Source organism: Tiliqua scincoides, chromosome 2, assembly GCF_035046505.1.
Source record: "Tiliqua scincoides isolate rTilSci1 chromosome 2, rTilSci1.hap2, whole genome shotgun sequence".
NCBI classification, from domain to species: Eukaryota; Metazoa; Chordata; class Lepidosauria; order Squamata; family Scincidae; genus Tiliqua; species Tiliqua scincoides.
In genome coordinates, this window is record NC_089822.1 from 259,304,136 (window position 1) to 259,328,891 (window position 24,756).

Sequence of the window (24,756 nt, forward strand, 5' to 3'; positions counted from 1 at the left end):
CTTCACTGCCGCCGCACATTGGGTCGACACTTTCATCGACATGTCCACCACCACCCCAAGATCTCTCTCCTGATCTGTCACAGACAGCTCAGAACCCATCAGCCTATATCTAAAGTTTTGATTTTTTTGCCCCAATGTGCATGACTTTACACTTACTGACATTGAAGCGCATCTGCCATTTTGTTGCCCATTCTGCCAGTCTGGAGAAATCTTTCTGGAGCTCCTCACAATCACTTCAGGTCTTCACCACTCAGAAAAGTTTGGTGTTGTCTGCAAACTTAGCCACCTCACTGCTCAACCCTGTCTCCAGGTCATTTATGAAGAGGTTGAAAAGCACCGGTCCCAGGAGAGATCCTTGGGGCACACCGCTTTTCACCTCTCTCCATTGTGAAAATTGCCCATTGACACCCACTCTTTGCTTCCTGGTCTCCAACCAGTTCTCAATCCATGAGAGGACCAGTCCTCTAATTCCCTGACTGTGGAGTTTTTTCACAGATGTGCAGGTTACATAGTGTGGGTGCCATTACAGAGCCCTGTGGGATGCTGTTGTTTAGCGGTCTAACCTAACTTGCATTGTCCCCCATTCTGATCTGGAAAGATCTGTCACTTGGCATATTGTTGACTAATCGATACAGTTTTTTACAGGAGAAGATGTGACCCAATTTATATAGCAGTCCCTCCCTCCACACTGTGTCATATGTTGCAGTTAGGTCAATAAATACAACTGTAGTTTTTAAACCTTGTTGGAAGCCAGCCTCAGTGTAGCTCAGCACCTAATCAACACAGTTATGATTCTGTCAAAAGCCCACTTGTTCTACAGGTTGATATTCATCTATTATAGGGCCAATTCTGTTTATGGTTAGTTTCTCCAAAAGTTTGTAGCATGAGCTCAAAAGGGCAATTTGGCAATAACTGTCCACTCTGTCTTGCGGTTTACCAGGTTTCAGAACTGATATTACTTTATCTTTTTAAATTTCCGGTGGAAGATGTCCTCTAGAAAGTATGTCCGAGAAGAATTTGCCAGGCCACTTCCTTGTGTGTCTCCCAGAACATATGAAAAACTCAGGATGGATGCCATCAAAGCCAGGGGCTTTGTCACACTTCAGACTGCTGATGGCTACGTCGATCCGTCCATTGAAAATGGGTGGGAAAATTCAGGATGCATTTGGGACGACCACCGAAAAGCTGTAAGGGCTCTCTGGATGGCAGTTGAGTGTACTTTCCCCCTTGGGGCTTTGGAAAGGGATACAGCTCATGAGGCCACTTGATCAGGGGTCACACTGGGTATTTCTCGTGTGGGTTGACTGGCACCACCCAGTTTCCTTAAAAGGGTCCAAGCTTTCCTGCTTGATCTCTGCGCTGTTTTCTTACTCCTGCTCATTTTTCTTCACTAATCAGAGACCATCATCCAAAATATGACTAAAGACACATGGTGTGTGCGTGTTGTTTCCATTCCTGGGAGCAGCAGCCTGTACTTGGGATGGGGGGTTGTTAGGTAGGGATGTGCTTGTAGGGATGTGTTGAAGTCACTGAGCCCGAGTTGCGCAGCCATTGTGACTCAACCCAAGCCACATGTGCAGCGCAATTCTATATTGTGCTGGAACAGGCAGGCCAGGAGACTTGCACTTATCCTGCGCAAGATAGGGCTCCAAAGTGGCTCAGCCAAACGTAAGGGTTTCCTCAGACTTATGCCACCTAAAGAAAGAAAGAAAGAAAGAAAGAAAGAAAGAAAGCAAGCAAGCAAGCAAGCAAGCAAGCAAGCCTTCTGGAACCAAAACCTACCCTCCTCCCACCACATCTTCTGCTGCCATCCTTCTCAATGCCAGTTTCAGGATCTCCCACAAGGACTTTGGTGTAGTGTGGAATTGGCAAAGAAAGTAAGCCAGAACACACACAAGATAGGGATTCGGGGTAGTACTCATTTCGAATCCCATGGCCCTGAGTCGTGAGTGGAGTCAGGGTCAGCAACATCCGTAACTCAAATCAAAACAAGTCATGAGAAAACAGCATTTTCAAAACTCGACCTGGGTGCCCACCCCTGGGTGCTGCTGGGCTTCTTTACTGGCTGTGCAGAGAGAATTAAATCTTCAGAATAAATAGCTCCCCCGACTCTCCTAGCAGACAGAAAACAACTTCCGCTTCTTTGCAGCACCCGCATGGGAAGATGTTCTCTGCTTGTGTGTCAGCACAAGTTCTCCTCATGCAAAACGAGTCTGGTGATGAGAAAACATTTCAGAATAATTAAGTTTCTGGTTCTCAAGATATCGGGGAGTTCCATCACACCTGTTCCCCGAAGCCACCTTCCTCTGGGACGGAGGAATCACATTTGAGAACATTGTGTCTTTTCACATGAACTTAATCTTCTGTCCTCATCCTTTAGCCTCTCCCTTTAGCAAATAAATTGAGATCTGGCTGCACTTGGAACCTATAGATAGTTCACTTGAAACCTATAGATAGGCCAGAGTCCTGCTCCTTTGTACTTCTTTGCACCTGTGAAAGCACAGAAGATGACTAAGATTCTTCTCCTTGGGTTATCTGTCCTGCTTCTCTGTGTTGTGGGTGAGTAACTAAAGGCATATATTGGTGGAAGGAGGTTATACCTAGTAATGCAAATGGTTCTGGGAGCAGCATGTATCTTGACCCAAAGTATCTAGAAAGCCTGTTCTCAAGGCACACGGCATGGATGCCAAGAAAAAGTTGGTGGGCTGGTACTGAGGTTGGTCCAGAACTGAATGTTGCTGTGATAGAAGGGGTCCAAGCTCTTCAGAATGCATGGGGGGGGGGGTGTTGCTTGTTTATGATGTTATCTCACTGGTCAGTCAAAGCTTGGCTCCAGAAACATTCACTGCAATTCTCATCCAATTGGAATAACAACTAAGGGCAAGGGAGAGGGATCCTCCACAGAAGCTGGGTTAAGGCACAAGATGCTAGGGATCCCATTGTCAGATTTCCTCTGGATGTTGTGTATGGCAACAGCCCCCAAGGCAGAAGGTGTTTCAAGAGTGGAAGGGGAGGATCCTGGTGGCAGCTGCACACACCACAATCCCCCCTTTCCCCACCCCAATGTGCCCCTGACTGTCTTCAGAATTACGCAGAGGAGACCCATCAGAGGCCAGGGAGGATCTCCTCCAACCAGAGCATGCAGCATATGCTATATCAGTGGGGCTGCATGCTATGCACTAGCAGGGGATGTGAGTGTGATAACTAATAATAATGCTTTGAATTTGCATAGTACTTTGAGTGTTACTGGCACTTGCATGATTATTGCAATCCGTACAACACCACCTTGAAGTAAGGCAATCCTGTACATACTTACCCAGAAGAAAGTCCCATTGAACTTGACTGGAGGGGGGTTATTTATTGCGCCTCCTCAGGAGTAAGTCTCCGTGTGCCAAAACACAGAGGCTGAATCCAGCCTCCGCAGTGGCTTACTCTGTGAGCCTTGCATTGGCCCAGCTGGGCTGATGCAAAGCTCTGGGGTGGGCGGGAGGGTGGTGGGAGGGAATCGTTCCTGTGGGGGGAGGGTGGGGAGTGGGAGGGTGGGATGGGATCCCACAGTTATGCCGGATTCCCAACCCCGTTCCCGGGGAGAGCGGAGCAACTTCAAGCCCCTCTGCTCTCCTCTGACTTATGGCACCTCAGGAGGTGGCGCAAGTCAGAGAAGACCCATTGGGGCCAGGACGCCTTACCAAGGGTTAAGGGGAAAAGTTTCCCCTTGCCTCTGGCTGAGCCGCCTTGTGCCCCTATCCTGCGCTGGATAAAGCACAAGCCTCTTGGCTTGCCTGTTTCAGCACAGGGTAGAACTTCACCCTTAGATGTGCATAGGATTGTAGTGTTAGTGTTAATTTTTAAAATGCATACATACATACATACATACATACATACATACCCCAGCACTATCTGTTTTAGTGGCTTTCTGCTGGTATTCTTTTCGCATCTTTTTAGATTGTGAGCCCTTTTGGGACAGGGAGCCATTTAGTTATTTGATTTTTCTCCGTAAACCACTTTGTGAACATTTAGTTGAAAAGCGGTATATAAATACTGTTGTTGTTGTTGTTGTTGTTGTTGTTGTTGTTGTTGTTGTTATACATACATACATACATACATACATACATAGCCATCTGCTTATTTGCATCATGCCACTCTATTGACTATCATGGAACTTGTTTGTGAGAAGACACGCATAGGATTGGGTTCTCCTATCCAAGTCTCCAGCATCAATGAAGCCCCAAGTTGTTGCAGGAACAAATGTTTCCTTACCTTGAGAACATCTCTGGGACTACTCCCCCCACCGCAGGATGCAGCACATGCCCCACTGGCAGGGCTGCAACAGTGGTGGAAAGTTGGATAGGATCGAGCCCTCAGTCTCCTAAACATGGCACTACAGTGCACTAATCTTCTCCTTGACCTGAGTTCATATTTTATTTCGGTATTTGATGCTGGCCTGTCTTCCTTGGAATTTAATTGTGTTTTATTTTCGTTATATATTTCTTAAGATATATAGTGGGATACTTTGCAGTATTAAAAATTGAAACCATCAGGAGAAAACAAAATGCCCACAGTCCTTGATTTCCAAATGTTTGAGATAAAAATTTCACTTTTAAAATGGCACATTTGAACAGAAGTGGAACAAATAAATGGAGACATGACGTGTGTTTTGTACATTTGAATTTCTCTCTTTTCACTTTCTGTATTTTTCTCTTAGTGCAAGGACTTCTGTGCAAAAAATGCCTTTACTTAAGCCCTGAGATCTGTGAACAATCACCTGAAAAATCATGCGAGGCTAAACTTTCTTGTTACTCATTATCAATCTACAATTGTAAGTAGACACACAATCATAGGGAGGTTCGATCCATGATCCAAAGTGATTTGTAGAAATGTCTCTGCATTACTGTCATCCAGAGTCCTCCTCAGACTATGTCCCATCTGCTTTCACAATGTCTGCAGTTGCTTAAAAGCTCAGTCCTATTTCCTGCCACCAGTGCTGATGCAGCCACACCATGGAGACAGGCACTGTATCCTATGGTGAGGGGACAAACAGAAGCCTCCTCTGGGTAAGGGGCATTTTGTTCTCTTACCCCAGATAAGCCCTCTGCCACCCTATGGGTCTTTGCAGAGACACACAAGTCCAGAAACGAGGGGACATGGCAAAGCCGGGCAGGGGGTACAGCACATTGGTGGTACCACTGCCACTGATAACAACTCACTGCCCACCCAGTGATGCCTCCTGGCAGCCCCACTCCCTGCCCCATTTCTCTCCTTCCCTGCTCCTTTGAGCCTCCTCCCTGCCCACTGCCCTATGCCTGTGCTGGCTTATCTGCACTGGGGCAGGTTGTGGGCTGCAGCACAAAGCCACCAAAGGCTGTTGCCACTTCGTAACAGTGGCTCAAAAATGGCTACCAGTGGTGAGTGCTGATCTTTGACCGTGAGAGAGTGCCCCAATGAAGAGGATTGGCCATAAGCAAAGCAGGCAGAGAGATAAGTACACAAGTAGCTATGGGGAGGGAAGCTGTGAGGGTTGAGAGGCAGGTGGCCAGAGAAGGAGGCTGAGAGTCACTCACAGTAACAAATATTTAGAGGAATATGCACCTGAACTTCTATTCAGCCATCGTGACTCATAGTGATAGGCCGATCCTCCAATAAGTGGTCAAACCTCCTTTTGAAGCCACCCCGCATCTTGTGGCAGCAAATGCCACCAATTCATTGCCTGTTGTATGAAGGCATATTAAGCTTGGAATCTGCAGCCAGTCACTTTCACTGGGTGACTTTTGGTTGCAGCCTGAAGAGTGTGGGAGCCTTATGTCCTTCCATCCTCTGTCTGGACGCTGGGCCTGATTTGTTCTTATTATATTCAATCCCTCTCAGTCATTGCTTTTGAAAGTAGATCCAAACTCTCCGAGGACCTTCCCAGGATCATGGCTCCTGCATTTGATTAGCCAGGTTGTGTTTTCAGGGGCTTTGGCATCACATTCCTCTGGGAGGCTGGAAATGTACAAAAATAGCCATCACAGGGGAAAACACAGAGGGGAAACATGAAAGGAAACACGGGAAAACATGAGAGATCACACACGGCTTCTCTGCTGGTTTTGGATGTCACCTGTTACTGAATCAGGCACACCTTGACTCTCACTGTTGTTTTTCTTTAGTAGATGGAACTTTTGCTGGCGTGAAATACGGATGCAACAATTTTCTATCTGGAGAAGACTTATGTAACACCACTTATAGGTCCAATGGGGACATTACAGTTAGAACCTGTTGCAACACTGACCGGTGCAATGGAAAACGTGCGCTGTTCCCTCCTCCTGAATGTGAGAGCCCTCCCTTGGCAGCAAGAGTGGGTGGAAGAAGCCCCAGGCTCCAGCTCCCCCTGCCTTCTTCTCCTTGAAGAGAGATCCAGACAGTGGCCATCACTTGATCCTGTTGGTCCTTTGCTTCCACTGTCTCTGTCTTATAATTTGTGCCCAGACATTTGATCTGTCAAGAAGTGCAAGGAGGAAGAATAAACCTGCACCCTGACGCACAGTGTCCTTTCTCTCATTTCGCTTGACATGAAATCTTTCTCAGTCAGCAGTTTGGTTGTAGGTGTGGAAGTCTCTGTAACAGTGATGGTAGTTTTTCCTAGTTGGAGCATCTGTGAGGCACCTGTGCCTCTGCAGTTGGGCTGTTTCTCATACATTCAGTGGGCACAGTCCAACCGTAGCTCAGCACCTGTTGGTTCCTTTGATTTCATGAGTTTTTAGACAAAAGGTTTGAAGACCCTGCAGGTCAAGCTCTTAGCCAGAGAAAGAAATAAGCCACCCCTGGTCTCTTTGGATGATCGATGTGCTTTTGCTAAAGAGTAGTTTGTCTTTCCCTAGGACTCTTAATGGTGCACTCCTAAGCCATCAGCTGCAGGAAGCCAATGTATAATCCATTCCTGCCTTCTCGGAAGGGCATCTGTCATCTTGGGGTGTGTGTAGATAACGCAATTAAAACATCAGCACATCGTGTGGCTGCTGTGAAGAAGACAAATTCCAAGCTAGGGTCATTAGGAAAGGGATGGAAAATAAGATTACTTGTATTATATTGCCCCCATAGAAACTTGAGTTGTGGACACGTCTGCTGAAGCACAGACTCAGTCAGCAAGAGTTTATGGACTTAAAGAAAAGAAACCATGGGGAATTCACAGGAGAGAAGCTCTGACTGCAGCCTCTTTCCTTTCACAGCTACGTCTCCTTTCCCCCCACTACTCAAGCAATTTTTGAGCCAGTTAACACTCGGCTTCCCCAAAATGGGTCTCCAAAAGGTTTTATTCATGAACTTCTCTTGCAGTTGGGAGTTGCGTTTCATGCAGGAATCACTGAGACACACCCAGGGCTGGTGTCAGGCTACTTTGTGCCCTATACAAGGCTAGAAACACACACACACACACACACACACAGATATGGAAATGGTGGATACGGGAGACACTATTTAAATACTGAAGCAGCCTCCCCGCCTCCCCATGCCCATTTCATTTTCTCGGGCTCCCCAAGACTCGTAAATTCTAAAAGTAAAGCTAAGCAAAGACGTTCTTTCTCCCCTAAACTGGTATCCTTTCATTAGATGTTGGACTCAATATTCACAGATTGAAGTTGCTGGCATTTGATTTTAGCCAATAAATGTTAAAAGAGACTGTGCTATGAACAAAACAGCCAAGTGAGCATTTTGCTCCGTGTCAAGAAACACAGAGATCAAATGACAGATCTGCAGCTGAATAACCAGGGCCAGAGAGTTCCTTGATGAACATCAGCCAGGCTCCAAACCCATAGATAACAAATGTGCATAGAGAAATCTGTGGGGCTGGCAAAAGGACTTACTGGTAGGCACCTCTGGCAGAAAACTATTCACCCTATTTCATAGCAGCCCTTTCTTAAAAGTTAGGAACTAGACTTGGTAGAGATAAAATGATGACATCTCTGATGAACTCATTAGCTAATCTCATAACTAACAGACCTCCACATAGGACCTAAATAGCAGAGCTCCTCCCAATAGCAGTGCTGTCTGGGGTGGTGACACTGTAATGCCACTTCCAGGTTTGGAGGAGGGCAGCAGCAGCTTCGCAATGTGGCTGCCACCACCCCACCCCTTCTGCAGCAGCTTTCCAGTCAATTGTCAGCTTCTGTCAGCTAGAAACTACTTTATTCTTCTGTTGAACTTGCCTCCAGTCTCAACCCCTCATATAGATTTGGGGAAGGCATCAAAGCTTTTTCATTCATTAGGAAAGGATTTATGTGAACTATCCTGTTAGAAATGGTCAACGTTTATGCATACAAGTTCTGAGCATATTTTCAGATGTTCTTGTTAGACAATGTAAGACAATGAGGTCAGAATCCTAACCAGGTCTACTGAGAAGTAAGTCCTATTTTGTTCAATGCGGCTTACTCTAAGGAAAGTGTGGTTAGGATTGCAGCCTGAGTTGGGCAATTATGCCTTATTTAAGGAGACAGTTCAACTCACCTCAGAATCCAGGCAGAGCATGTAAGGCCCACATTCAGAGGCTTAAAGGAAAAAAATAAAGTATAGCCCAGTGTACTCCATGCTTCAAGAATCCTTTATTTCAATGATCAGCTTTCAAGGTAGAAAGCAGATTTTGCTACTCCATACCTCTATGGCCAAAGCTTTTGGGGATTAATAGCCCCATGGGAAAACGTAGGAAGCAGTGACGATTCTGGCTCCTGTGCTGCCTGGGGTCAGGACTAAAAAATGCTGGTCACGTCTGGAGGCCTTCTGAGGATCTGAAAATATCTCTTCCAGTTTTCCAAGAAACTGAAAGTGATGTTTTAAGGCCCTCTGGAGTACAGCCTCTCCGGCCCTCAGAAGGCCTCCAGATGGAGAGGCAGTGGAATGTGGGTGACACTTAGGGCAGCGTGGCTTGGGGGGCAGCACTCCCTTAGCCATGCCCCCAGGAAAATTTGCACCCATGGACCCACTCGTCAGGTACGCCACTGAGTCAATCACATCTTCCAGGCAAAGCAAGTTCACAGAGCTCTCCTCCCTGGGGTAAGTCAATTCTCACAACAACTTGTCATGTGCCTGGGTGGAGAGATTTTGGACAGACCAGAATATACTGGATAAGAACCTCTGTTCTCTTTTGAGTGATCCGTTAACATCTTGTACTGGAGAAGTTATGTCGTGTTCTCTGATGCAAAGGTAGGAATCATCTAGTAAGTTAACAAGCAATGAAAATCACTATTTTTATTCAATAATTATATAATAGAATAATTTCCATTTGTATCCAGAGCACAGCTGTCCATTTGTCCACCACACTGTTGCTAACTTTGAGAGAAGGTCAACTTGAGAAGCAAGAAGATTTTGTGATGCCACAATGGTTGTCCTTGCAGGACTAAAAATTCGGTAGGAATATGCTGTTGAAAGTGTCCATTCAATTGCTGAACTGATTGCTGGTCAAATGGGAATGAATTCTCTTCTGTAATCCCTCTGTGCCTTTCTTGAACTGGACCAGACGAGTCAATGTTACCATAAATAAGTTGGTCACATGGACGTGCTGTACATTTTCTCTCGCTCATCTCCTGCTCATGGACCTTTCCAAGAAAGAGGTGAGGGTGGAAGCAGCCAGAGACTGCTTGGACTGCCATCCTGGATGTCGTCCAGCTGGAGCAAAGGTGGCCACCCTATAAGAATGCTGTATGGCAGGCAAGGGAGAGTTGGGTATGCAGGGCAAGAATTGGGAGGGCTGGCAGGCCTGGCTGTGTTTGCCTCTGTCCGGGAAAAGTGCCAGAGTCTAAATAGACACAAACTCCTCCCCACAGCTGCAGCAAGGAGTCCACGAAAACAGCAGCACCCTCTGTCTCCACATAGGAAGATGGAGGAAGGTATGAAAATGGGACACATGATAGTAGTTTTCACAGTTCTTGAAAACTGCATTTGTTTCTGACTTCTCTTTTCTGTCATAGTTTTTGTTTGGAAAGAATTGAAAATTTCAAGATCAGTTAAGTTTCTCTGCATATAAAAATGTCCTCACTTTCTTTTCCTCTTGTTTTCACTCTCCTATCCCTTCCTCAGATTACAAACAGATCTGAGTTTGTTATCCTTCTCCTGACCTCTGCCTCAGTTTCCCCTAAGACCCCTTCCTTCCTTCCTCAAGGTTCTCCTCTCAGCCTCCCTTGCACGGTTTGTGACCATTTACCTCAGTTTTATTCCTTCCCTTCCATTTCCCTCCATCTCTCTCTTATTCCCTCTTCCTTCCATGATGAAACATTTCTACCGCTTGACTCCTTTAGAGCACAATCTTAGGTGCTCATTGGGCTGGCACAAGTCCCTTGTGCCACCCCAGGAGTGTTGCGGACATGCCGAAAGGCACATCTGCACCTTCTGGTGAGTTGGCTGGGCCAGAGCGAGGTCGGGTGCTGGCCTGCGGAGGCCAGATCCAGCCTCTGCACCTACACAGCCAGGTAAGTTTGGGTCGGCCTCCCTTGGTCAGCACGGGGTTTTGGGTGGGTTCGGGGAGGGCGGACCAGTAGGCAGACCGACCTGGAGAGGAGGGTGGGACCAGCATCCAGCACCCTGGCCCCAGCCCAGTCGGCCTTACTCAGGCAGGCTGGCACAGTGATTTTGCTGGCACAAATCCGAGTAACCCCATAGGGCTGGCTGGGGTGTTACTTGGGGTAAGGGGACACAAGCCCCTTACTCCAAGTTGTGCCCCAGCCCGCACCTCAGCTGCGCTGGATACAGCAGAGGCCAGTCCGCCTACCTGTTCCCGCACAGGTGAAGATTGTGCTGCCCTTCCCTTTCCCTCCTTCCCTTCCTCTCCTTTCCAGCCTCCTTCCTAAATTCACCACCATCATCCTCTTTTCTTCTTCCTTCCCTCTTCAGCTTTGGGTGAACTGCATTTGGCCGCACTGAGCTCTCCTCCTTCAGCATTTTCTTTCTCACACTCGTTGGCTCCATATGCCACCACATCCTGCTCTTTTCTTCCTTTCTTTCTCAACCTCAGAGCTCTCCCCTGCTTTCTCCCCTACATTCTGAGGCTCAGGCAGTCCTCAGAGCTCTCTTTTATCATTTTCTTTTCTCACAGTGCCAGGCTCAATCTGCTGCCAATGGCTCCATTTTCTGCCCTCTTTTCTTTCCTCCATCATCAGGGTTAATTTGGCCACTACTTCTTTAATTTTTCTGACTTATCAGGCTCAAACTGGCCACACTGAGCTCTCTTTGCTTCCTTCTATTCTTGTTAAGTTACCAGTCTCTTTTTGGCCACTGTTGATCTCTCCTCTATTCCTTTTTGTTTTCCCACCAGTCAGCTCCTCTTTATTCCCTGTTTTCTTTCTTTCTTTATCAGGCTTCCTTTGGCCACTGATCTGGGTCTCTTCCCCTTTTCTGCTTCCCACTGAGCTTTCCTGATTCCACCCTCCCCCCCCCATGTTATCAGGCTCAGATTTCCCACACATGGCCTCTTTTATTCCTCCTTTCCTTTCCTCCCCAATCAGGCTCAATTGTTGGGCCACCACTGACCTGGGTCTTATTTCTTTTATTTCCTTCTGGGCTCTCCCTCATCCCATCTTTTTTCCTATGTTAGGAGGCTCCATTTCTCCACACTTCTGTCTCTTTTATTCCTTCTCTTCTTCTTATATTATGAGACTTTATTTGGCCACCACTTAGCTCTCCCTTTTGTTCTTTCCCAGGGAGAGATCCCATTTTCCTTCTCTTTTTTCCTATTTACCTGGTTAAAAATGGCTCTTTCTTACCTCTTTTGTATTCCTTCTTCCCTTTCTGACATTGCCAGGCTAAGTATGGCCACACTTATTCCTTCTTTTCTTCTGACCTTCTCAGGCTCAGTTGGGCCAACACTTACCTCTGTCTTATTCCACTTTCTTTACCACCAAGCTCTCCCCTATTCCTCCACTTTCTATCAGGCTCAATTTGGCTACATTTAATGCTACTGTACTCTTCATTTTCTTTCTTAGATTTTCAGGCTCTTTTTGGCCACTACTTACCTGTGTCTTCTTCCTGGTTTCTCTTTCCCACTGAACTCTCCTTCCTTTATTCTCCAATATCATCAAGCTCAAGCTGGCCAAATTTAGCTTCCTCTGATTCCTTCTTTTAATTTGGTCACCACTTACCTCTCATTCCATTTCTTTTTCTTTCTCAATTGGTTCCTAACAGGATCAATGTCCTCACACTTAATTCTCCTTTATTCCTTTTTTTCTTCCTTAATTTTTTTCCCACTGGGCTCTCCCTTATTCCCCTCCCTTTATGTTGTGTTTTTGTTGTTGTTGGTATCAGGCTCAATTTGACAACCACTCAGCTCTGTCTGTTCTATCTTAAATTAAGGGCTGTATTTGACCTGTACATACTTATGGTTGCAATCTGAACCATACTTTCCTGAGAGTAAGCCTCACTGAACACAATAGGATTTACTTATGAGTAGACCTGGTTAGGATTGTGCCCTATGTGTCCTTACTTTTTTCCTTCCCACTGACCTCTCCCTTAGTCCAAGCTCTCCCTTATTTCAAATAGGTTATCAGGCTCAGTTTGGCCACACTTTGCTTTCTTCTATTCCTCCTTCTTTAAACATTACCAGGGTCAACTGTGCCACAACTTTCCAGTGTTATTTATCCCCCTTTTCAAGTCAAGTGACAAGAATCCAAGCTGCGAAAACGCACATTTTTTGCTGACTCGTGTGAAATCGAGTCATGCGTGTCAAGCACTCAGGCAAACACTCGAATCTGGGTCTCCTAACCTGGGAGCCGCCATGAATTAGGGCAACTTGAGTTGCCCACAGGCAGCCTGGGGTTGCGCCGCCTCCGCCTTGCCCAAAAGACCTCTTGCGTTGATCCGGAAGCTGGGATTTGATCATGTGAGCAGCAACAAGCACAGCAGGGAACTTTACCTTTAGAGACGGGCTGGGGGTGGTGGAGGGAAATGGTGAATTTTGTTTGTTTGTTTTGGCTTTAAACTTGCAGGGTTGCAGAAGTAACAACTTTTGCAAAAGTAACAATTTGAGCTGGGTGGGTACTCCCTGTGAGGGTCCTGCAGGTGTACAGAACACAGGGGAGGGGGGCTTCTTCTTGTCCCCCGGGCCATGCATGGGACGGAGGATGCGTGTCTCTGGGAGAGGGAGGGGGAAGGAGGAGTCATTTTTCGCCATAGGGACAAGTAGGTTTTGCAAGTGGGGGGGCTGGAGGAGGCAAAGGGAAGCAGGGGGGAGGCAGTTCCTGGAGGGATAGAAGAACAGCCACCCATGACTCGCGTGCGCATTGTGTCACTCGCTTCCACGCAGCAAGCAACAGTTCTGTCTGTGCTCTCTCTCTCTCTCTCTCTCTCTCTCTCTCTCTCTCTCTCTCGTGTTCCCAGAACAGCGGCCATCCAGGCAGGCAGCGCCCATAGTTTTTGGCTAGGCAGGCAGGTGGGGCGTCGTTGGGATATTCTGCTGCTGCAGCAGCGCCTTTATTTTTTGGGGTGCTTCTTATCCTAATCAGGACAGGGTTGCTTTCTTCTACTCAGGTTTTTGCTTTAATGGTACACGCAGCAATGCACAGTGTTTCCCAACAATTTTTCCATTCGCAGCCCGGTAGCTTCAGCTTCTGTCTGTTGTGTTCCTGGCATCAACTCTGATCTCTCATCGTCAGCCAACCTGGGCAACAATATATGACTTTCTTTTAGAGACTGCATTAGGCAGCCAAATGAGCATTTACTAGTCTCCTGTCAGCTCCAGCAGGCAGTGATCTGCTGTGCTTTGCTGCAGCACAGAAAGGGCAGGGTCTCTAGTCTTCTCTCTCTCTCTCTCTCTCTCTCCCCCCTCCCCAATTGTGGGTGAGGGGTGAAGAAGCTAAAGGTCCGCTTCTCTCCACCAGCCAAGACAAGCATTCTGTTTTTTGGGGGTGCAGAGGAGTCAAGACACAGGCTCTCACACTCCATGCTGATGATTAGTTTAGAATATTGATTGCTTTCTCTGTTCTTATCAGCCAGACATGGGGTTTTAAAAATCTATCTTCTATCTCAAATAGTAGGCAATACATACTGTGCCTCCAGAAGGAGAGGGACTTTCTAGATCCACCACTTGATAGGGTGGGTCACATTATAGTATGTGGGGTTGACCGGAGGTGGCCAGCCACTGCCCAGCTGGATGACAATCTCAGAAGAATACTATTATTTTCCTGCGCAGACGCTGGGATACAGACTCGTTCCCAATCTCTTTGAAATCAGTCCTCCTCACTGCTATCTCAGATTCAGGGGAAATGGATCTTTAATTCCTCCCAGGAATTGACTATATTTTGGCCGGTCCCCTCCACTGGTCCTGCCCAACACAAAGAGGCAGGCACCAGGCAGCCTGTTCTGGCTTCAAATTAGAAACCTTCCAGAGAAACAGTGCACTTTTTCCTTCCTTTCCTGCTGACTCTCTTGAGATACGTAAGGAAAGTACAGTCAGTATGTAGAGCTGAGCAGCAGAGCCTGATTTTTCCTAAGAGCTGCAGGCCTCCAATTAAGTCCAGGCATTCAGTTGCCCTTCCAGACCTGATGTCCTTCTCGCCCAGCATCTTGCCTGGGTGAGTGGTAGACTCCGTCTTTGGTTGCATCTCAAGCCCCAAACCCTCCGCTTTGAAGGCCAGGCAGATTAGACTGCATACTTCCCACTTGGTCCTTGCTTCAAAGCAATGAGTTCTTGCAGGGGAGGTCATGGATTCTTTTGGGTTCACCAACCTGCAGAAACTTGTCAACTATCTCACCTCTGCTCAGTGCTTTTTCTGCCAGTCCATCACCAGCAAATTTTCCTCCCACTTCCTCAGGAGCCTCACGGTCTGTCATCTAGCAAAGTTGTAGGCGTTTGAGTGTTCTGTATGCACACATGCTGCTGCCATGCCCTTCCAGAACATAAGAACAGCCCCACTGGATCAGGCCATAGGCCCATCTAGTTCAGCTTCCTGTATCTCACAGCGGCCCACCAAATGCCTCAGGGAGCACACCAGATAACAAAAGACCTGCATCCTGGTGCCCTCCCTTGAATCTGGCATTCTGATACATAGCCCATTTCTAAAATCAGGAGGTTGCACATACGCATCACGGCTTGTAACCCGTAATCGATTTTTCCTCCAGAAACTTGTCCAATCCCCTTTTAAAAACGTCCAGGCCAGATGACATTACCACATCCTGTGGCAAGGAGTTCCACTGACCAACCACACGCTGAGTAAAGAAATATTTTCTTTTGTCTGTCCCAACACTCAATTTTAGTGGATGTCCCCTGGTTCTGGTGTTATGTGAGAGTGTAAAGAGCATCTCTCTATCCACTTTATCCTTCCCCTGCATAATTTTGTGTCTCAATCATGTCCCATTTCATGTCCTCTCCTGCACAGACAGCGAATCAGGGCCCAACCAACACTTACGTATCTGCCAATCTGAAGCAAAGAGAATCCTGTGGAAGGGCGGTCTGGATCTTGGCCTGCTGTAGGTTGTTGCCATCACAGAGCCAGAGGCTGTGCGCAAAGCACAACAGCCTTATAAAAGAGCTGCTTGTGTCTGCCAGCACCACCTGCTGCATGAGGGAAAAAACCATGTTCCTTCGTATCGTGCCAGAGGTCTGCGTTCTCCACGCTGGCACCCCCCCTCCACCTTGGGAAGGCTGGCTGCTGGGCCAGTCCTCCTGATAAGGGAAGTCTGTCATGAGGGCTTTCACCATGTTGCCCGCATTGTCTGTTGCCACATACCTCACCTTCTCCTTGTTCTGGAAAGAGGGTGTCACCTGGATCCAGCCCGGGTGGCTGGGAACTCCCCAGGAGTAGGGGTCTCCTCAGGGGTAGAGGCCTCCCCGAGAGTAAAACCCAAGTACTCACAGGACTGGGGTCCAGGACAGAGTACCTACACGGGAGGGGGAATGAGGGCAAGCGGGGAACACCTGGCAGGCACGTGGGCAGGAAGGGTAGGGCCAACCCAAGAGGGAAGAGGCCTCATAAGGAGCCTGGAAGGGGAAGAGGGAGGTGGCTCCTTTCTGGAGGGGAGCAAGGCCCATGGACAGCTAGAGGGCAAACAGCCTCCCAGTCTAAGAGAAAGGCTGGAGACCTCCAGAGGCAGGGGACGGGGGTCCACCCTGGCCAGAGGAAGTTGGAGGGAAGGCTTCCCCGGCCCAGGGCCCTCCTGGACACAGCGAGCGACCTCTGGAGAAACGGGACCGTGGAAAGGGGGGATCGAAGCCCACTACAATCAGTGGGGACCAGCTGGCTGGGGAACCAGCGCAGAGCCAGCCGAGGCCCTCCCAAGGCCAGGCAACCTGACCCAGGCCAGCAGGGTGGTATTCCCCAAGAGCCCAGACCTCGGGCCACAGGAACCAGAGCTGAAGGCTTGTACGGAGAACCTCCAGGGATGGGGAGGGTCAGTTCCGGGGATCATTCGACGTTGGCGTCACCAGTCGGCGTAATACATGTAAGGTTGTGAAGTAACAGCCCTGATGAATGTAAAGTGACTGACCCTATTAAACTGGCTGTATCAAACATCTACACCTGCCTCCCGTCTGTTAACCCGCCGCCGACCATTGTCCAAGGACTGGGTAAGCCCCTCGCGCTCACCTACCACCCCAGGGGAGGGGCCACCGCCCGCCATGGACATTACAGAGGGGCACACCCCTTCAAAGACCTCGTGGATGTTTGCACCGGTATGCCTCGTCCGAAATTGTTGGAAAGCAAGCAAGCAATCTGGTCTTCAGCTCAAAGTCCACAATGGGATGTGCCATCACCCTGAGGTTGCTGCACCTTCTGTGGTCCGAGCAGATGTCGAAGGTCAGAACCACATTACCTGCCTGTGCCAGAAGGCTGCAGACGTCAGCTTTAGCCACGGAGTACCATCTGTCTGTTTCAATGCAAACCAGCTTTTGGTTCATCTCTCAACAACAAGGGTCCAACTCCTCGCAGAAGTATAGAAATTGTGGCCTTTCCACCAACGACAGACGGAGGTAATACCCAACAATTAATTTGTGGACGGCAGACCTCAGGATTCTCTTCTGCTTCGGACTGGCAGCTGCCTAAGTGTTGGTTGGGCCCTGATTTGCTGTCCATGCAGGAGAGGACATGAAATTGGACAGGGTGAAGGCAGCCAGAAAACTGTGCACATACAGAACACTCAAACTCCTCCACCTTCACCCTATGACAGGCCGTGAGGCTCCTGAGGAAGTGGGAGGAAAATTTGCTGGTGATGGACTGGTAGAAAAAGCACTGAGCAGAGGTGAGATAGTTGGCAAGTTTCTGCAAGCTGGTGAACCCAAAAGAATCCGTGTCCTCCCCTGCAAGAACTCGTTGCTTTGAAGCAAGGACCAAGTGGGCAGTATGCAGTCTAATCTGCCTGGCCTTCAAAGCGGAGGGTTTGGGGCTTGAGATGCAACCAAAGATGGACTCTACCGCTCCCCCAGGCAGGATGCTGGGCGAGAAGGACATCAGGTCTGGAAGGGCAGCTGAATGCCTGGACTTAATTGGAGGCCTGCAGCTCTTAGGAAAAATCAGGCTCTGCTGCTCATCTCTACACACTGACTGTACTTTCTGTGGACCTCCCAACCTCTGAGCTTTCTTAGGCCTAGTCAAACACAATGTCATACCAATCTTTAAAAAAGGAAGCAGGGGGGATCTGGGAAACTACAGGTGGGTCAGTGTAACATTGTAACATCAGTCCGACATCAGGACTTGCCTAGGAGAACAAACGTATTACACCTCCTAGGCCCCACTGAGGTCCTCAAATGTTACAAAGATAAACCTCCAGTGACCTCCTACTAAGAAGGAAACCAATGTCCTGATCCAGCAGGAGTTGCTTCTCCCCCCAATCTAAACAAGATAGATTGTACTATCTTGTTACAAAAGATAGTAACAAGTAAAAGACAAAAAGAGAGGAAGACTAGTAAAAAGAAATGTGATGACTAAACAAAGTTGGAGTATTTATTTAGTCAACATAAATGGCTTAAATTCTCCGCCCCAAAAAGAAAGAAAGTTTTCATTCAAATGCAAAAATTAAATATGTATATAATCTGTATACAAGAAATGCATATTAAAAATATGAATAGGGCATTGCTGGTGAATAAAAACTTAGGAGAAGTTTTTGTGGCTTTAGAGGCAAAAATTTTTTTTAAAGAAAATATATAAAAATGTTTTATAGATGGTACATGACACCCAAAAAATTGGTAAATATGAAACAGAATATATCAAATAGTTGTTGGAAATGTAAATGTGCGGAAGAAACATTTTATCATGTGTGGTGGACATGTAAACAAATGCAAATTTATTGGAGAATGGTAAGAAATCTAATACAAGAGATTGTAGGACCCACCAATTTTTGATGGATTGCGAAAAGGACAAGCAGATAGCTCACAAGGAAAATGTATTGAGTCCTGTGGAAACCAAAATGGAGCAGCACATGCACGTCTACACACAAGTAGGCGAGCATGCCTTAGCCCACTTTGAAGGACAGGCTGAGAGGAATGCAGTGCTACTGTAATGGTCCTGATCCAATGAATGTAGGCCTCATAAATCTCTTGAGAAGAAAGTTCCCCCCGCAAGCTGACACGGAATATGTTTTGAGCCCTAAGGAAAGCCAAACTGAGCCACACATGCACAATTACTTGCGAGTAGGTGACTGCCTTGGCTCTCATCAAAGTCCAAGTGAAGGGGAGTGCCATGAGATGGTCCTGATCCAATGAATATGGTGCTCAACAAAGCTCCAGAAGGCAACACCAAAGTAAAATAGATAAAAACTGAGGATTTGAGCAGCCTGTAAAGTGAATTTTTTTAATTGGTTGCAGTGCCTGCCAATGACTGGCGGGGGAGGGTCAGGCCACATGGGGCTGCCAATGAGCTGAGGTCCCCAGAGGGCAAACAGCCAGCACCAGGCATGTGGGGATGATGCCACAGTCGGTGCACTCATGCAGGAGAAGGAGAGCTGCTGCCAGCACCTTGGCGAGTACAACTTGGGTGGCTCTTGGTGCCCCTCCACATATGGTGCCCAGGGCTGGTGCTATATGTTGCCACAGGGCAGATACGCCACTCAAACATCCTCACTTTTTTGTTTTTCTCCCAGCAGCTGGTAGTCAGTTATATGATGTCTCAGAATAGGCTTCGTCTGTCTGTCTGTCTGTCTGTCTGTCGTGAACTTATTTGGGATAGGTTGCAGGGCTGTAGCCCTCCGTCCTTGCTAAGTGGGGCTGCCACATTTCTAGGCAGGGCTTTCATGGCATACATGGGAAATCAGTGTTTTCTGCAAGCCCCAGACAGGCATCCTGGGCTCTGCAAATGTCAACGTGGTGCAACTCTGAGGTTACTGAAGTACAGTCTGAGTACATCCTGCATCCCCAGAAGCTCCTTGGAGTGAGTCAGTGTGAGAGGGGATAAGAATCTTTTTCCCCACTTCTATCCTCACAACTTACCCATGAGGACTAAGCTGAAGGAAATGGTTAGCCTGGGAGCTTCATCTCCAACAGGGGATGGGAGCCCAACTCTGCCAGCTTCAAGTCCAGCAGCAAGCAGACCACACTTCCTTGGGCTTCTTCTGGGAGAAAGAGCTGGGAAGAGCTGCCTCTCCCGCTCTGTGTTCTTGGGGCAGCAGGATTGAGATGCAGATGGTCAGTCATCCTCAGAGAAACACAGACACTCTGAGTGTGAACCTAGGAATGCACTGGTGGAGTTTCGACATGCACCTCATGGTCTCTCCAAGTATTGCAGGAGAGATTTTCCAGCTAAAACAGGAATTGCACTCACTCAGAGGGGGCCGGTGGAGGGAAGCCATTACTAGGATAGTGTTTTCTGAGCATACAATCATGCCACTGTGTGGCCAGACATGGTAACGCTCCAGAATTGGTTTTGACCTTGCAAGAACTGTGACAGCAGCAGGTCTCTTCAGCTAACCCAGAGGATATAGTCAGCTCCTGGCAAAATATCTGATCCCTTGTTGCCCACCTCAACTTGTGAATGATGTGCTATAATTATAATAATATCCTGGTGATGGCTAGGTCCTGGGGGCCAGATATACATGTACAGATCACAAGAAAGCCTGTCAGGGAGCTTCCCCTAGAATTGTGGCTGACTGTGAGTGTCAAGCCCTGACAGAGAGGCAAAAGCATAAGAACAGCCCTGCTGAATTGGGGCTCAAGGACCATTTGTCCGGCATCCTATTTCCCACAATGGCCACCCAGCTGCTTCCTGGAGCCCAGTGCCAGGACATGCAGCCACACAGCCCCCTCCCCCCCAGGTACACCAGATCCCTTAAACTGCTTAAGTGGCCAATCTTGCAACACTGAGTTCCAGAGATTAACGACGTGTGAAGAAGTCCTTCCTTTTCATTGTCCTAAGCCTCCTGCCAGTCACTTTAATTGGATGACCAATTAATAGTAGCGTTCCCTGAAGGGGGGACCATACAATGAGGCGAAATCAATATGGAGGAGATGCCTCCGCATTGCTTTCACCTCCTGGAATGGCTCGGACAACGAGGGGGAGGGGCAGCTTGCAGGGTACAATGAGCTCCCTGCAAAACATAGTACTGTGCCCGCCCCCATGGGAACGCCACTACAAATGATTCAAGTGTTGTGAGGGAGTGAGAGAACATTTCTCTCTTCTTCACAGCATACATGATTTTGGACACCTCAGGGCGCAATTCAAAAGGGGAGATGGGCAAGTCCCTTGCCATAAAGCACTTTTGTGCCACTCTGAGGGGAGATATGCCAGCGCACAGATATGTGCCGGCCTCCCTGCGCCGACATGGGCCATGGGATGAGGTGAGTTTGCGTTCACCAAGTTTCAATGGTGCAGGGGCCTGGGGGTGTGTGGGGAATGTGGGGGGGGGAGAGGGAGGCATTTTGGGGTGGGAGAGGGTGGATGGTGGGCATTCCCACGGGTATGTGGTGAGTGGGAGACAGAACCAGCATCAGGCACTTATGCTGGATCCTGACCCCATTCCCAGGCAACCTGGAGCAGTCTCGAGCTGCTCATTTTTGTGCTACCTCATCAGGTGGAGCAGATTCGAGTAGACCCATTGAGGCTGCTTCAACTCTCCCCGGGGTAAGGGGAAACATTTCCCTGTGTCCCTGGCTGAGTCTCTGGTTGCCTGAAACTAGCGCTGGGTACAGCGCAGGCCTTTCTGCTCCAGTGCAAGTTAGGATTGAGGCCTCCATTATTTTGGCATTCTCTCCATTTTCTCTCAAACTCTGAATAACTCTGGAGTGCATAGGAAAAATAGTTGAGAAATCTTTGCAGTAAATGAACTGTTCAGTCCTAACCAGCTCCCGATACAGCCATGCAGCGGTGCCGTTGCAGACTCCACTGTATCCTGTAGGGAAGTTTTGGTGTTTTGAGGCCACCTTGGGTTCAGGGACCATTTGTTCCCCTACTCCATGATCAGCCCCAGCAGCTGCCTTGGGTCAACTGGGGCAGCTCTACAGCTGGTGCAAGTCCACATTGACCCATGAAGGTGGATCAGGCCCAGCAAGGGGGTTAGGATTTGATGGGCACCACTGTTGCTAAACATGCCCTATCTGCCCAATCCACCCCACCCCACCCCATCCCTTCCCCTCCCAGTTCTGCCTCTCTGCCACTGCATGCTACCCCCTCCCTCCCACCCCGGCTCAGCCTAACCTGCTATGGTGGGAGGGCCTGGTCCATCCTCGCATGGACCCAGCCACTCATAAGAACAGCCCCACTGGATCAGGCCATAGGCCCATCTAGTCCAGCTTCCTGTATCTCACAGCGGCCCACTCATTGCTTGTGGCGGCAGTCAGGCCGCACACGTTCCTCTCCCTTGCTCTTGTTGGACTTCTACCAGCAAAACGGCTGGCATAGATCCAAGGAGACCAGCTCTGGAGGGGAGGGTATTCCTGGAGCCCCAGTCTGGCGGGGGGATGTCCTGTCTTCGGGGGGGGGGGAAGGGAGGCAGGGCAGTGACAAAACAAACTATGCAGTATAAAAAATGTAGTAGGAACGGGGCAATCAGGCATCTTGTCCCAGGCCTAATACCAGCTCTCAGCAGCCCTTGGGGAGACCCACCTGGTCAGCAGAGACTTGCCTCGGGGTCAGGGAACAAACATTTCCTGCCCTGATGAGACCTCCATGATTGCTCCCCCCCTCCCCGCAGGAAGTAGTGTGGCTGGGTTGGGGTGGCTGCGTCTTGCAGGGTGCCTGCCTTTCTGAGCACCAAATATCTTTCTACCTCTTCAGCAGGCAGATCCAGAAAGAATCCTGCAGCAAACTTGTCCTGGAGCCTCCTGGTCCTGCTGGGAGAGGGGCCGAGCCTCCGTCCCAGACTCCTGTCTACTGGTTTTCAGCGCTTAGTGGAGAGCAGAGGCCTTCCCCCTCCCTCCTGGGTGACAAACCGAAAGTCAGTGTTTCTGGTCAATCAGGCCTCCTGCCCTTCACTTCCTCCCTGTCCACACTGGAGCATTTCCTCTTGCAAAATCAGAGAGGATGGGACTGAACAGCTGCAGTGGCCATGAAGGGAACCTGAGCTGCAAGTGGCCTGGATGGGAGGGACACTCCTACCTTCTGGGCTGCTGAGGTGACAAGTGCCCTGTTGGGCCTTGAGCCCACTCAGGCCAAGATTGTGGTCAGCCAGGATGAGGCAGAAAAGCCCCGATGTCTGGGCCTGAATATGTAAACACTGTAACTGCTGTACGAATGAGCAAGGACAGACACCTGTGTGAATAATTGGAGTCATGTGATCTCAGGGTAAAAATGCTGAGTCATGAAGGTATAATGTAAACCTGTGGAAAGGTGGTGCAAAGCACCATGGGATACTATCACACGGACGAGGAGGTCACCCTAATTGTGATTGGTGGACTCAGATATATAAGGTGGCTGCTTTAGTCACTGGGTTTGGGTTATTAGTGGTGGATGTCCAGGGGAAGGACTGTTGGATTCGTTGCTGATTTAGTTTTGCTTGCTGTTATTCTGCCTTGCCACGTACCTGACCTTGGACCGATTGATAACCATTCTTCTGCCTGCTCCTCTGCAGTACAAGCTTCTTTACTTGGAGAACTTGCTGTGTCTGTGGCTTCTTTTGGGACCGCTTGCTTCCTGTGCGGCCTCACTATGCTGCTGCTCTGCCGTGCTGCCAGGGAGGCACACACCATCCTCCCCTGCCAGCCCGACATGCCCGATTCCCACAGCAGCACCAACCTTGAGATCTCTGGCCAGTTCTTCGTCTTCTGTTCAACCTTAGTTCTTCATTGTATGCAGCAAGGACATGAACATCTCACAATCAAATACAGGGTGGAATGAACAGGCAGGTCATTATTATTATTATTATTCCACCTTTCAACAAAAGTTCACAAAGGGCTTTACAGAAAATCAAATAATCTTAGTTCTCTTGTCTACTGTTAACCTTGTTGTGTCGTCTCTCCTCTTCCATTTGATGGTTCATGTTCTTTGCTCTGTTCCCAGGCATGGGGAGGATCACTCTGCACGACCTGATGAAGGCACCTGTAGTCAACAAAACCTGAGGCCCCAATAAATGTGTAGGTCTTCAAGGCTGTTTTCACAACTGAAAGACTCTGCGTGGTTTTGGATTCCAAGCAGGGGATGCTGCCAGGCCAACAGGGGGTAGAGAGATGCAGAGGTTCATGTTGTCACCAACCGGTCAACACCAGAGCTCTAAACTAGTCACTAGCCCTGTGAGACACACATCTGCAAGGGTTGTCCTCCCACTACATTGGAGGCTTACAAGAAGTGATAAATTTGTACTAGTAAAAAAAGTGTGAGCACAGAGCAGAATGCAGAGGAAGGTAAAGATGCAGGTGAATTGCATCTGAATCCTCAGTGAAGACTGAATTAGCAAATGGTGTCAATCAAGAATGGAGGAAAAAGTGCAGTTTAGAATATACTTTGGCTGATGTTACATCGATCATCAATCGTTACATCGATCAAGAGCTCAACCCTGTTCCTTGTTTCCCCCCCTTGGCTCTTGTGGCCACTACTTACTTGGGGGCACAATCCTAACCAACCTTCCAGCACTGGCACAGCTGTGCCAGTGGGGCATGTGCTGCATTCAGCAGTTGGGGGGCAGTCATGGAGACCTCCTCAAGGTAGGGCAATGTTAGTTCCCTTACCTCAGAGTTGCCTTCCCCTTATGTCAGTGCTGAAAAGTGGGTTAGGATTGTGGCCTGTGCCTTATTCCTGCTTCTCCTTCCCACTAATCTCTCCCTTGTTCCACCTCCCCCCACCACTTTGTCCAGCTCAATTTGACCACCTGTGTGTTGGCAACCTTCAGTCTGGATGGTGGTTCTGGCACAGCGTCTAGTGTGGCTGAAAAGGTCGATTCGGGAGTGACAATCCATTCCACACTGGGAGCAAGTGTAGTGTGCCCCTGGTCTGTCTCCCTGGCTGTGGGCCTTCCTTCTTTGCCTCTTTGCCTCGGTCTGTTGGCCAAGTGTTTCTCCAAACTGGGAAAGGCCATGCTGCACAGCCTGCCTCCAAGCGGGCCGCTCAGAGGCCAGGGTTTCCCACTTGTTGAGGTCCACTCCTAAGGCCTTCAGATCCCTCTTGCAGATGTCCTTGTATCGCAGCTGTGGTCTACCTGTAGGGCACTTTCCTTGCACGAGTTCTCCATAGAGGAGATCCTTTGGGATCCGGCCATCATCCATTCTCACGACATGACCGAGCATGACCGGGCATTTGATGGGCCGCTGAGATATACAGGAAGCTGGACTAGATGGGCCTATGGCCTGATCCAGTGGGGCTGTTCTTATGTTCTTAAGTGAACTTCTGCAGGTGAGAGGGTGGTAGGACTAGCCCAGGTTCTTCAGCAGGGGAAGCAAAGAAACTGCTCTGT

General features: G+C 48.7%; 1 long non-coding RNA gene across 1 annotated transcript; it reads left to right on the forward strand.

Annotated features, from left to right (window-relative positions):
• The first annotated feature begins 9,795 nt into the window (after nt 1-9,795).
• Nucleotides 9,796-23,434, forward strand: LOC136639314 (uncharacterized). The gene is made up of 3 exons (XR_010793669.1): nt 9,796-9,854; nt 22,942-23,215; nt 23,370-23,434. It is a non-coding gene; the product is annotated as an uncharacterized lncRNA (long non-coding RNA).
• Nucleotides 23,435-24,756: the final 1,322 nt, after the last annotated feature.